Genomic DNA, 13,102 nt, shown 5'->3' with positions numbered 1-13,102 from the left:
GTTGCAGTGAGCCGAAATCGTGTCACTGCACTCCAGAGGACATGAGCTTGGAATTTCTGAGGGCTGTCTTGCCTGGGAGTGAACGCATTCATAGTAGAGCAAAGCCCAGAGACAGAGAAAAACCATCCTGATGACAATGTCTGTGCACCTAGATCCAGTCATACCTGAAAGCAGTCACTCTTGGACTTCTCAGCTCTGTAAGTCAGTCATTTCTTTTTGGCTGAAGCCTGTTTGTGTGCAGCTTTTAGCCACTTGGCAATGGCCAGAGAACAGCACTGGGTCCTCCTAGCAATCATAACACCCAAATGTGCTTTGTGGGCTCCTCATACCTGAAACAGGAGACTAGGATGGTCCTGTTTGCATCTATTGGGTTGACTGGAATGGCCCTGGGGTTGGAAGTTTGCAGCACTAGGCAGCAGAGGAAGGCTGAGAGGAGTTAGGGCCCCATAAGGTCAAGAGAATACACTGCCCCTCAACTTGAGATTTGTTGAGCCCCTACTATGTGCTAGGACTTCTCCAGGCACTGGGGATACAGTGGTGAACACAGCAGACACGGTGTTTGTTCTCATGGTAGACAGGCAGTTGGAAAGTGAATCCTTAAATACAAAGTGACAAGTTAAATACCCTTCAATACAGAGTGACAAGTTCATGGGCCATGAAGCTCACTGAATTCTTCTAACAACCCTTATCATCTCCATTTTCCAGATGAGGAAACTGAGGCTCACAGAGGTGAAGTGACTTGCCCAAGGTTGCACAGCTACTCAGATTCTAAGCTGGGGTTTACTTGCTCGCTGTGTGACTTCAGGCAAGCCGCGTCACCTCTCTGTTTGGTTTCTTTATGTTTAAAATAGAGATAGTAAAGTCTTTCCTAATTATCAGCGTCATGGTAAGAAGCAAAACCCTCAAGTGCTCAGTAAACATTAGCTATTATTTTTATTTTATTTTATGTTTCTGAGCTGGAGACTTGCTCTGTCGCCCAGGCTGGAGTACAGTGGCACAATCTCAGCTTGCTGCAAACTCTGCCTCCTGGGTTCAAGCCATTCTCCTGCCTCAGCCTCCCGAGTAGCTGGGATTACAAGCACACCACCACGCCAACTATTTTTTGTATTTTTAGTAGAGACAGGATTTTGCCACGTTGGCCAGGCTGGTCTTGAACTCCTGACCTCAGGTGATCCACCCGCTTCAGCCTCCCAAAGTGCTGGGATTACAGGCGTGAGTCACCGCGCCCAGTCTGTTTCCCCTGTTTTACAGATGAGGAGGCCAAGGCACAGAGAATTAAAGTGTCTTGCTGAAGGACACAGTTTGCAAATGGCAGAGTGGGGATTAGAACCCACTCATGCATATTAAACCCATTAATTTCCAGCCTAATGCATGGTTACAAGTTGCTTTTCACTATTTTTAAAAATTTTGGCTGGGCGCGGTGGCTCACGCCTGTAATCCCAGCACTTTGGGGGGCCGAGGGGGGTGGATCACGAGGTCAGGAGATTGAGACCATCTTGGCTAACACGGTGAAACCCCGTCTCTACTAAAAATGACAAAAAATTAGCCGGGCGTGGTGGCTGGCGCCTGTAGTCCCGGCTACTCAGGAGGCTCAGGCAGGAGAATGGCGTGAACCAGGGAGGCGGAGCTTGCAGTGAGCCGAGATCGCGCCACTGCACTCCAGCCTGGGTGAAAGAGTGAGACTCCGCCTCAAAAAAAAAAAAATTTTTTTTAAGAGACAGTCTCGCTGTGTTGCCCAGGCTGCAGTGCAGTGGCTATTCACAGGCACGATCATAGCTCACTACAGCCTTGAACTCCTGGACTCAAGCGATCCTCCCGCCTCAGCCTCCCGAGTAGATGGGACTGCAGGTGCGGACCACCACGCCCAGCACAAGTTGCTTTATGAGCCTGGGGCTTCACCGGCAAATGAAAGACCTCCTCTGCTCTTCTGCAATCCTGGATGCGACTCAGGAACCATGCCTGCCAGCCCCACCTCCCTTCAGCTCCTGACCCTGAAGAGCCAGAAGGAAAATAAATCCCACGGAATCTATCTACAGAAGGCAGCCATTCTGGGTTTCTGGGCGGGGGTTGGTTGGTTGTGGGTTTTGCTAAAGCAGTACTTGGATAGGATTCTTTGGATTTGAAGTGGAGGGTGCTAGGTGGTTAGGAATACCGGCTTTGTGGGCACGGTGGCGCATGCCTGTAGTCCCAGCTACTCGGGAGGCTGAGGCGGGAGAATTTCTTGCCAAGATCGCGCCATTGCACTCCAGCCTAGGCAACAAGAGCAAAATTCTGTCTCAAAAAAAAAAAAAAAGGAACACCGGCTTTGGTGACCAGTAGGCTAGTACCCGCTCTGCCTCTTCCTGTGAGAACACTGGTGCCTCACTCACCATCTCAGAGCTTTGGGTTGAGGATTCACAGTGAGGCACCATGTCAAATGAACACAGCCCCGGCCCCAGGCAATACCTCTTCGTTGCTTTGAGCAGGTGAAATTTAGAAATTGAAATTGCCCCTTGGGAGAAAATGTCCAGGAATTTGGGCGTCTGTGGCAGGGGTCTGGGGGGAAATGAGAGGCCCTCTTAAAGGAGGGACAAAAGGATAAAGGGAGAAGTTGGCAATGCCAGCTTTGTTTGTTTGTTTGTTTGAGGCAGGGTCTTGCTCTGTCGCCCAGCCTGGAATGCAGTGGCGTGATCACTCACCGCAGCCTCGACCTTCCAGGCTTGAGTGATCCTCCTGCCTCAGTCCCCCAAGTAACTGGGAGTACAGGTGAATGCCACCACAGCCAGCTAATTTTTATTTTTATTTTTTGTAGAGAAGGAGTCTTGCTATATTGCCCTGGCTAGTCTTGAATTCCTGGCCTGAAGCATTCCTCCCGCCTCAGCCTCCCAAACTGCTGGGATTACAGGTGAGAGCCACCATGTCTCATGTGCCACCTTTTAAAGCAGGACTCATAAATCCTGCACTTGCCAGGTGTGGTGGCTCACACCTGTAATCCCAGCACTTTGGGAGGCCGAGGTGGGCAGATTGCCTGAGCTCAGGAGTTTGAGACCAACTTGGGCAATATGGCGAAACCTTGTCTCTACTAAAAATACAAAAAAAATTAGGCAGGCAATGTGGTGCACACCTGTAATCCCAGCTACTCGGGAGGCTGAGGCATGAGAATCACTTGAACCCGGGAGGAAGAGGTTGCAGTGAGCTGAGATCGTGCCACGGCACTTCAGCTTGGTGACAGAGTGAGACTCTGTCTCAAAAAAAAAAAAAAAAAATTAAAACAACAACAACAACAATAACCCCTGCACTTGAGGCAGGGGATGAGCCGGCAGGACCTTCCAGGTCTTTGGGACTTCAGCAAAATTCACTCACACACAGCAACCCAGCCCTTGGCTGGTGTCTCCTTTTTTCCATGTATATACCAGGGGAAGGGGACTCTTGAAGTGGAGGGACTCTGGCCCTCACTATCGCTCCCCCTTCCTCCATGTCCTGCCCAGTGTGGAGCCAGGCCAGCATGTTTGCGGTGGAGGATGATTTCAGTTCCCTCTTGTGGGTGGCTGGCTCAGCCCACTTCTTGGGTGGGGTGGCCACGGTGGAAGGAAGCTCTGCCTCAGATCCCACCTGGACCACCATCTGCCCCTGCTGGTGGCTAGGTGAAGAGGGGCATCACTGGAAAGGGTCCAGAGACTGAGATCTGGATGCCAAACAGCGGGGCCAGGGGACACCAGCTCAGCCACTGACTCATATCCTGGTCACCAAGCACCTGCTATGTCCTGGGCACTGCCAGGTGCTGAGACACAGCGGTGAACAAGGCAGACCAAACCCCCTGCCTTCCTGGACCTGCCTTCCAATGTGGGGAGAGGTCTGCCAAGGGTACATCCATAGTTATCAAGCCCGGATACGTGACCTGCAATTGGCTTCTCCTGGTTTTTCTCCTATGTCACTGGCTGTATCTTCTCATTTCCTTTGTGGGTTCTGCCACATCTTCCCAACCTCCTGAGAAAAGCCCACAGGCCTCCATGATGTCATCTCTCCTCTCCCCTCCTCTCTGCTGCAGCCACATGGCCTCCTGCCTGCAGGCCTATGCATGTGCTGTTCCCTCTGCCAACAACACTGTTCCCTGGCCATCTGCATGGTTTGTGCCCTTATTTCCTTCAGGTCTTTGCTCAAAGGCTGCCTTCTCAAGGAGGCCTTCCTCGGTCCCCTCCTAGTAAAATGACAAGCTCCGCAACCCATCCTCATGAACAATTCATATCCTCTTGCCCTGCTTATTTTTCTCCTGGGCTCTTAACTTCAATTCATGGACTGTACGAATGTTATTTACTTATTTTCCCCTCTGGTCAGGAAGGGCAGGGGCACTTGTCTTGTCTGTCTTTAAAAAAATAATAAGTTAAATGAGGTGAAGTTCCTATAACATAAAACTAATTTTTTTTTTTTTTTTTTTTTTACATAGAGATGGAATCTTGCTATGTTGCCCAGGATTGTCTTGAACTCCTGGGCTCAAGTGATTCTTCGGCCTTAGCCTCCCAAGAGGCTGGGACTACAGGTGTGAGCCACTGCGCCCAGCAAAACTAACCATTTTATTTATTTATTTATTTATTTAGAGACAGAGTCTGGCTCTGTCACCTAGGCTGGAGTGTGATGGTGGCAGGATCATAGCTCACTGTAGCCTCGGCCTCCCAGGCTCAAGTGATCCTCCTGCCTCAGCCTCTGAATAGTGGGACTCCAAAAAAAAAAAAAAAAAGCCCAGTGTACAGGTGTGAGCCACCATGCCCTGCAAAACTAACCATTTAATTAATTGTTTAATTAATTTTTTTGATAAGAGTCTTGTTCTGTCACCCAGGCTGGTGTGGAGTGTCATGATCTCAGCTCACTGCAACCTCTGCCTCCCAGGTTCAAGTGATTCTTCCATCTCAGCCTCCTGAGAACCCCGGAATTACAGGCAAGCACCACCATGCCCGGCTACCTTTATATTTTTAGTAGAGATGGGGTTTCGCCATGTTGGCCAGGCTGGTCTCAAACTTCTGACCTCAAATGATCCGCCTGCCTTGGCCTCCCAAAGTGCTGGGATTATAGGTGTGAGCCACTGTGCCTGGCCATTGCCTGTCTTTTTAACTTCTATCCCTGGTGCCTGGGACAAAGCAGTGCTCAGTAAATACTGGTTGAAAGAATGGCTAATGGGAAGAAGCGAAGGCCTCTGACTTAGCGGGAGGGGAAGGGTTGGGGTCACAGACCTTCCTGGAAGAGGCAATGGCTGAGTGAACCCTTAAAGGATGAGGGGTGGCTGAGTGAAGGAGGAAGCCTCCTGGGAAGGGGACCAGCACGTGCAAGGGCCTGGAGCCTGGCGCACTCTGGGAAGAGAGGGAGGCCAGGCAACTGCAGCGAAGCGTGAGGAGAGTAAACCATGTGTGAAGAGGCTGGAGGGGTAGCCAGCAGCCAGGATAAGGAGGGCCTTGTCACCCATGGGAAGGAGTCTGGACTTGCTCCCAAGGCCATGGGGAGCCATGGAAAGGCTTTGAGCAAGAGGGTGCCATGACTTGATTTCATGAAAGTTCTAAGAGGATCCCTCGGCTGCTCAGTGGAGAATGAACCCTGGGGATGAGGGAGTTGGGAGTGGCAGAAGGGAGGCCGGAAGGGAGGCTGCAGTAACCGACCTGGGGAGAGATAGTGGTGGCCTGGGATGGGGAAGTGGTGGCAGAGATGGAGAAGTGATGGATTCAAGACATGGTTTGGAGGTAAAATCAGGACTTGATCTCGGTGGCCAAAGCCCAGTTCTAGTTCCCAGATTCCCCTTTTTAGTTCTTCTGACTCACTGTCTGCTCTCCACATCTCTCCTGTTCCCAGCCACAAAGATGCCTGGGTGTTCACAGTAGCCCAAACGGAGACACCCTGCGGTCCTCAGTGGATGGATGGATGGATAAACCAAAGGTGGCATATCTGGCCAGTTGCAGTGGCTCACACCTGTAATTCCAGCACTTTGAGAGGCCAAGGTGGGTGGATCACTTGAGGTCAGTAGTTCAGTTCGAGACCAGCCTGGGCAACATAGTGAGACCCTGTCTCTACAAAAAATACAAACAAAAAAATTGCCTGGAGTGGTGGCATGCACCTGTAGTCCCAGCTACTCAGGAAGCGGAGGTGGGAGGATTGCTTGAGTCCAGGAGGTTGAGGCTGCAGTGTGCCATGATTGTGCCACTGCACTCCAACCTGGGGAACAAAATGAGATCTTGTCTCAAAAAAAAAAAAAAAAAAAGTAGGGTATCCATACAAGGGAACATGATTCAGCCATAGAAAAGAAGAAGGACTGATACACGCCACAGTGGGATGAGCCTCAAAACCACGATGCTAAGAGACAAAGCCAGTCACAAAGAAACACGTAGTGTTGATTCCATTCATATGAAATGTCCGGAATAGGGAAACCCATAGAGACAGAGAGCAGATGGCTGGTTGCCAGGGGCTGGGGGGAGGGGCAATGGGGAGTGACTGCTTAATGTATACAGGGTTTTTCCTTTTGGGGTGATAAAAATGTTTTGGAATGATCAATGCTTCCAATTATCAAAGTAAAAAGGAAAAATAAAAGTTTTGGAACTTGATAGAGGTGGTACCTTCATAATGTTGTGAATGTACTAAATGCTGCTGAATTGTTCACTTTATTTATGTATTTATTTCAAGATGGGGTCTCGCTCCATCACCCAGGCTGGAGTGCAGTGGAGCAATCATGGCTCACTGAAACCTCAACCTCCTGGGCTCAAGCAATCCTCCCACCACAGCCTCCTGAGTAGCTTGGAATACGGGTGCCTGCCACCCAGATTGGCTATTTTTTTGGGAGGTGCCAATTTTAAATAGTTTTATTTAAGACATTGCATTTTCCACTCGGAATACAGTGCTTATAAACTACAATGTTACTTCCACATGTTCCATATAAGCATTGAGAATGTCCAGTAATTTACTCTAGCAGCTTGACTTCATTTATTTTTTATTTATTTATTTATTTGTTTGTTTATTTATTTATTGAGATAGAGTCCCACTCTGTCACCCAGGCTGGAGTGCAGTGGCGCAATCTCTGCTCACTGCAACCTCCGCCTCCCGGGTTCAAGCGATTCTCCTGCCTCAGCCTACCGAGTAGCCAGGATTACAAGTGTGCACCACCATGCCCAGCTAATTTGTGTATTTTTAGTAGAGACAGGATTTCACCACGTTGGCCAGGCTGATCTCGAACTCCTGACCTCAAGTGATTCACCTGCCTCAACCTCCCAAAGTGCTGGGATTACAGCCATGAGCTACTACACCTGGCCCCTAGCAGCTCAGCCTTAAAACTGCCACAGAATTTGTTACAAATTTGGGTTCTTTAATGTTTTGGCTATGTGGAATCATGTGATCTTTATATTGGGGTTGGCTTAATCAACCTCTTTTTTTTTTTTTTTTGAGATGGAGTCTCGCTCTGTCGCCCAGGCTGGAGTGCAATGGTGCCATCTCGGCTCACTGCAAGCTCCGCCTCCTGGGTTCATGCCGTTCTCCTGCTTCAGCCTCCCGAGTAGCTGGGATTACAGGCACCCACCAGCACGCCCGGCTAATTTTTTGTATTTTTAGTAGAGACGGGGTTTCACTGTGTTAGCCAGGATGTTCTCGATCTCCTGACCTGGTGATCTGCTCACCTTGGCCTCCTAAAGTGCTGGGATTACAGGGGTGAGCCACCATGCCCGACCTAATCAACCTCTTAAATGGTTGTCCCTGAGGAAGTAGGGACACTACGTGTTTCTTTGTGACTGGCTTTGTCTCTTAGCATCGTGGTTTTGAGGCTCATCCCATTGTGGCTTGTATCAGTCCTTCATTCTTTTCTATGGCTGAATCCCTGAGGAAGTAGGGAAGTAGAGGGAGGAGCTCCATGACCAGGGACTCCCCCAGGTGAGCCTCCTGGCGGTCCTCCTGCACTTGGGTCCAGCTTGGTAATGATGGGGTTACAGCCTTTCTCCAGCTCTTTCTGCTGATGATCAATTTCTTCCTTCTCTGTCATCTGATTCTTATGGAGCCAGTTGATAATTTCATTACACTTGTCAAGAATTTTCTGTTTGTCCTCACCATTAATCTTGCCTTGAATTTTCTCATCTTCAGCGGTGGCTTTCCTGTTGAATGCATTGGATTCAAATGAATTCTTGACCCTCTGTTTCTCATCTTCAGCTTTGTACTGCTCATCTTCCTGGACCATACGTTCAATGTCCTTCTTGCTCAAACGGCCCTTGTCATTCATTAGTGATAGTAATCTTGTTCTTTTTTCCTGTACTATTTTTTATTTTTTTGAGACATTGCTCTCTTGCCCAGGCTAGAGTGTAGTGGCGCAAACTCGGCTCATTGCAGCTTCGACTTCCTGGGCTCAACTGATCCTTCTGCCTCAGCACCCCCAAGTAGCTGAGACTACAGGTGCACCCTATCACACCCGGCTAATTTTTTTGTATTGTTTTGTAGAAATGGGGTTTCACCATTGCTGCTCAGGATGGTCTCAAACTCCTGGGCTCAAGCAATCCACTTGCTTTGGCCTCCCAACATGCTAGGATTACAGGCGTGAGCCACCACACCCAGCTTCCTGTACTTTTGTCCACAGCAGAGACACTGAGGATGTCACTAGCATCAGTGTCAAGTGACTTCAGTGTGAGGAGCACTGTCACAGGAAGTATGCCCGTGAGTTCAAACTTGCCAAGCAGGCTGTTATCCTTGCTCACGGCACGCTCGCCTTCATAAACCTGAGTAAGCACAGCAGGCTGGTTGCCAGAGCAGGTAGTGAAGGTCTGTGTCTGCTTGGTAGGAATGGTAGTATTATGCTTCACAAGGACTGTTGTGACTCCGCCAGCAGTTTCAATGGAAGGGAAAGAAGAGTGACATCCAGGAGCAATGAGTCTTGAACATTTTCTGATTTTCTGATCTGTTTGTCTCCAGATCAGATGGCTGCCTGGGTAGCTGGATTGTAAGAAACAGCTTCATCAGGGTCAATGCTCCTATGCAGTTTTGTTTGTTTTTTTGAGACAGGGTCTCCTACTGTTGCCCACGCTGGAGTGCAGTGGCACAGTCATGGCCCACTGCAGTGTCAACCTCCTGGGCTCAAGTGATCCTCCTGCCTCAGCCTCCCAAACTGTTGGGATTACAGGCATGAGCCACCATGCCCAGCCTTCAGTTCTTTTCTATTGAAGAAGTCTTGGGCAAGCTCTGAATCTTGCAGTTAGAAGCCGAACCAGCAACCAGGGTGATGTCATGAATCTGTGACTTGTCTAGTTTGGCGTCTCAAAGGGCTTCTTCTACGGGGTCCAGGATGCTATGGAACAGGTCAGCATTCAATTCTTCAAATCGGGCATGGTAATGGAGGTATAGATGTCAATTCCTGCCTAGAGAGAATCAATCTCAATACTGGCCTGGGTGCTGGAAGAGAGAGTATGTTTTGCATGTTCACAAGCCGCATGAAGGCGTGCGGGCAGCTCTTTCTTTTTCTTTTCTTTTCTTTTTTTTTGAGACGGAGTCTCCCTCTGTCACCCAGGCTGGAGTGCAGTGGCCCAATCTCTGCTCACTGCAATCTCTGCCTCCCGGGTTCAAGCAATTTTCGTGCCTCAGCCTCCTGAATAGCTGGGATTACAGGCGCCCACCACTACACCTGGCTAATTTTTGAAAAAAAAAAAAATTATTTTTTGAGACAGAGTCTTGCTCCTGTCACCCATGCTGGAGTGCAATGATGCGATTTTGGCTCACTGCAACCTCTGCCTCCTGGGTTCAAATGATTCTCTTACCTCAGCCTCCCAAGTAGCTGGGATTTCAGGTGCCTGCCACCACACCCAGCTAATTTTTTTTTTTTTTTTTGAGATGGAGTCTTGTTCTGTCGTCCAGGCTGGAGTGCAGTGGTGCGATCTCGGCTCACTGCCACCTCCGCTTCCCGGGTTCAAGCGATTCTTCTGCCTCAGCTTCCCGACTAGCTGGGACTACAGGAACGTGCCACCATGCCCGGCTAATTTTTTGTATTTTTAGTAGAGTCGGGGTTTCACCATGTTAGCCAGGATGGTCTCAATCTCCTGACTTCATGATCCGCCAGCCTCAGCCTCCCAACGTGCTGGGATTACAGGCATAAGCCACCGTACCCAGCCATACCCGGCTAACTTTTGTATTTTTAGTAGAGATGGGGTTTCACCATGTTGGCCAGGCTGGTCTTGAACTCCTGACCTCAATGATCCATCCACCTTGGCCTCCCGAAGTACTGGGATTATAGGTATGAGCCACCATGCCCGGCCAGCTCTCCTGTTCTCACTGAGGTCCTTCTTATGCTGCACTTGAGCTCAGCAATGCAACGGCTGTCCATTTGGTTGCAAAGTCTTCTCCACCTTCTCCAGCTGTAGATTTGACTTCAAAAATTTCATCCTCAATAGTGAGGACTGACACATCAAAAGTGCCACCTACCACACGCCTATAGTCCTGCTACTTAGGAGGCCAAGGTGGGAGGCTCTCTTGATACCAGGAGGTTGAGACCAGCCTGGGCAACATAGTGAGACCTCATCTCTACAAAAAATAAATAAAAATTAGCTGGGTATGGTGGCAAACAACTGTAGTCCCAGCTATTTGGGAGGCTGAGGTGGGAGGATTGCTTGAGCTCAGGAGAGCAATGTTGTAGTAAGCCAAGATCATGCCACTGCACTCCAGCCTGTGTGACAGACTGAGACCTTGTCTCAAAAAATAAAATAAAATAAATAAATAAAATTTTAAAAAGTGCTACCTCCCAGGTCAAAGATCAACACATTTCTTTCAGTTCCAACCTTTTGGTTTAAGCCATAAGCAATAGCAGCAGCAGTTGGCTTGTTGATAATTCTAAGTCCATTGAGACCAGCAATAGTTCTAGCATCTTTTTGGTAGCCTGATGCTGAGTCATTAAAGTAGGCTGGCACTGTGAGCACAGCATTGGTAACAGTCTTCCCAAGGTAGGCTTCTGCAATTTCCTTCATCTTTGTCACAACCATAGGGGACATCTCTGGATAGAAGTTTTTTGTTTTGAGACAGGGTCTCGTTCTGTTGCCCAGGTTGGAGTTCAGTAGCGTGATCATGGCTCACTGCAGCCTTGACCTCCTGGGTTCAAGCAATCCTCCCGCCTCAGCTTCCTGAGTAGCTGGGACTAGAGGCACACGCCACCACACCTGGCTAATTTTTGTATTTTTAGTACAGACAGGGTTTCACCATGTTGCCCAGGCTGGTCTCGAACTCCTGGGCTCAAGCAATCCACCCGCCTCAGCCTCTCAAAGTGCTGGGATTACAGGTGTGAGCCACCACACCTGGCCTGAAGCTTTTTGTTTTTCCCTTGTTCTCTCCTTGGACCTTGGGCCTGCCGGCATCACTCACCACCATGAAGGGCCAGTGCTTCTTATCAGACCGGACAACAGTATGATCAAATCCGCATCCAATAAGATGTTGGCCATCAAAAACTGTGTTGTTGGGGTTCATTGCAACTTGATTCTTTTGGCATCACCAATCAATCGTTCAGTAGCCGTAAAGGTGACATAGCTTGGAGTGGTTCAGTTTCCCCAATCATTGACAATTAACTTTACCTTTTTGTGCTGGACAATACCCACACAAGAGTTGGTGGAACCAAGATCAACACTAAATGCAGGTCCCTTAGAAAACGGTTGCTGGCATGCAGGCCTGGCTCAGATTGTGAAGAGAGACATAGGAACCCTAAAAGCAGTGGCCATTTTCAATGAGACCCTAATTAAAAAAAATTTTGGAGAGATGGGATCTCATTGTATTGCCCAGGCTGGTCTCTAGCTTCCGGGCTCAAAGTGATCCTCCCGCCTTGGGCTCCCAAAGTGTTAGGATTACAGGCGTGAGCCACCATGCCCGGCCCTAAATTATTCACTTTAAAATGGTTAACTTTTTGTTTTGTGAATTTTCCCTCAATTAAAATAATGAATAAAAGGAGCCCCCCACAACCCCCCACCAAAGAAAAAAAAGCCAGGCTCATGCTCTCTGATGTCTGCCTCCTTCACCCAGGTCAACCTTTGACTCCAGCATGAGGGGCTCTGAGAACCAAGATTCGCAGGCCCCCTGGAATTTCACCCACATCAAGGCCCATATGTCCATATGCCTGGCATTTTCCTTTCCTGGTGAACGTCTAGACTTGGGGATACTCCACCTTGCCCTTCCTGCCCTGGGAATGATGCCAGCATTAGTGCTGGCCCGGAATCCAGGGGCTCCACTGATGCTGCCTGGTAGCCTTCTCCCTCCACATCTTCCCTCTGCACTGGCTTCACTATCAGGCAGGCTCTGTCCCATCGGGGCAGGTGTTGCTCCTCCCACTTAACAGGGTCTCAGGTCTGAGCCTGGCTGGCCAGGCATGGGTCACATGTCTATCCTTGAACCCCTCATCATAGCCAGGGGCACAGACCGTTCTGATTGCCCAGGCAGAGGGAATGGGCAATATGCCTTCCATGGAAGAGTGTGTTTGTGTGTGTGTGTGTGTGTGTGTGTGTCTTTCTGGGGGCACCACACATCTATTCTAATGGGCAATATGCCTTCCATGGAAGTGTGTGTGTGTGTGTGTGTGTGTGTGTGTGTGTGTCTTTCTGGGGGCACCACACATCTATTCTCCAAGGTCCACAAGCTCTGTCTCCCTGAAAAGAGTGAAGCCCAGAGCAGGGAGGGGCTTCCCCAGGATCACACAGCCAAGAGTCCCTGACCTGACCAGGCATTCATTTCCCCATGCCATGGGTCAAAGGCTCAGGGACCTTCTCTCCGACTGTGACCAACAACGCATTGAGCCAGGGCAGACCTGTGAAATGTGAGGCACACACAAAGTATGGGATCTGAGTTTGCTGACAGCATGGTGGAAGTCGATAAGAGGCCTTGGGGAAGGGGACAGGGTGTGGGAAGCTCAGCGGGAAACCCTACCCTGCTAGAACATCCATAGCCAGGGCTGGCCTGGGAGCCTGCCTTCACATGAGAAGGTGGGACTGTCTTTTTGTGGGTACTCTCTTCGTCTAACAAGCACTTAGCGAAGATCTGGGGTGTGCCACATGCTGGGAACATGGCAGTGCTAAAACAAAAGCCTCAGCTTTCATGGAGATTACATCCCAGAGGTGGTGCTCCATTCATCCCACAAGCATTTACTGAGCACCTA

General features: G+C 49.4%; 1 pseudogene; it reads right to left on the bottom strand.

Moving 5' to 3' along the window:
- Positions 1-7,795: 7,795 nt before the first annotated feature.
- Positions 7,796-11,096, bottom strand: LOC101149465 (heat shock cognate 71 kDa protein-like; annotated as a pseudogene).
- Positions 11,097-13,102: the final 2,006 nt, after the last annotated feature.

Source organism: Gorilla gorilla, chromosome 10 (genome assembly GCF_029281585.2).
Source record: "Gorilla gorilla gorilla isolate KB3781 chromosome 10, NHGRI_mGorGor1-v2.1_pri, whole genome shotgun sequence".
Classification (NCBI taxonomy): Eukaryota; Metazoa; Chordata; class Mammalia; order Primates; family Hominidae; genus Gorilla; species Gorilla gorilla.
The sequence above is the reverse complement of the archived record's forward strand: the minus strand, read 5'-3'. Positions and strand labels throughout refer to the sequence as shown.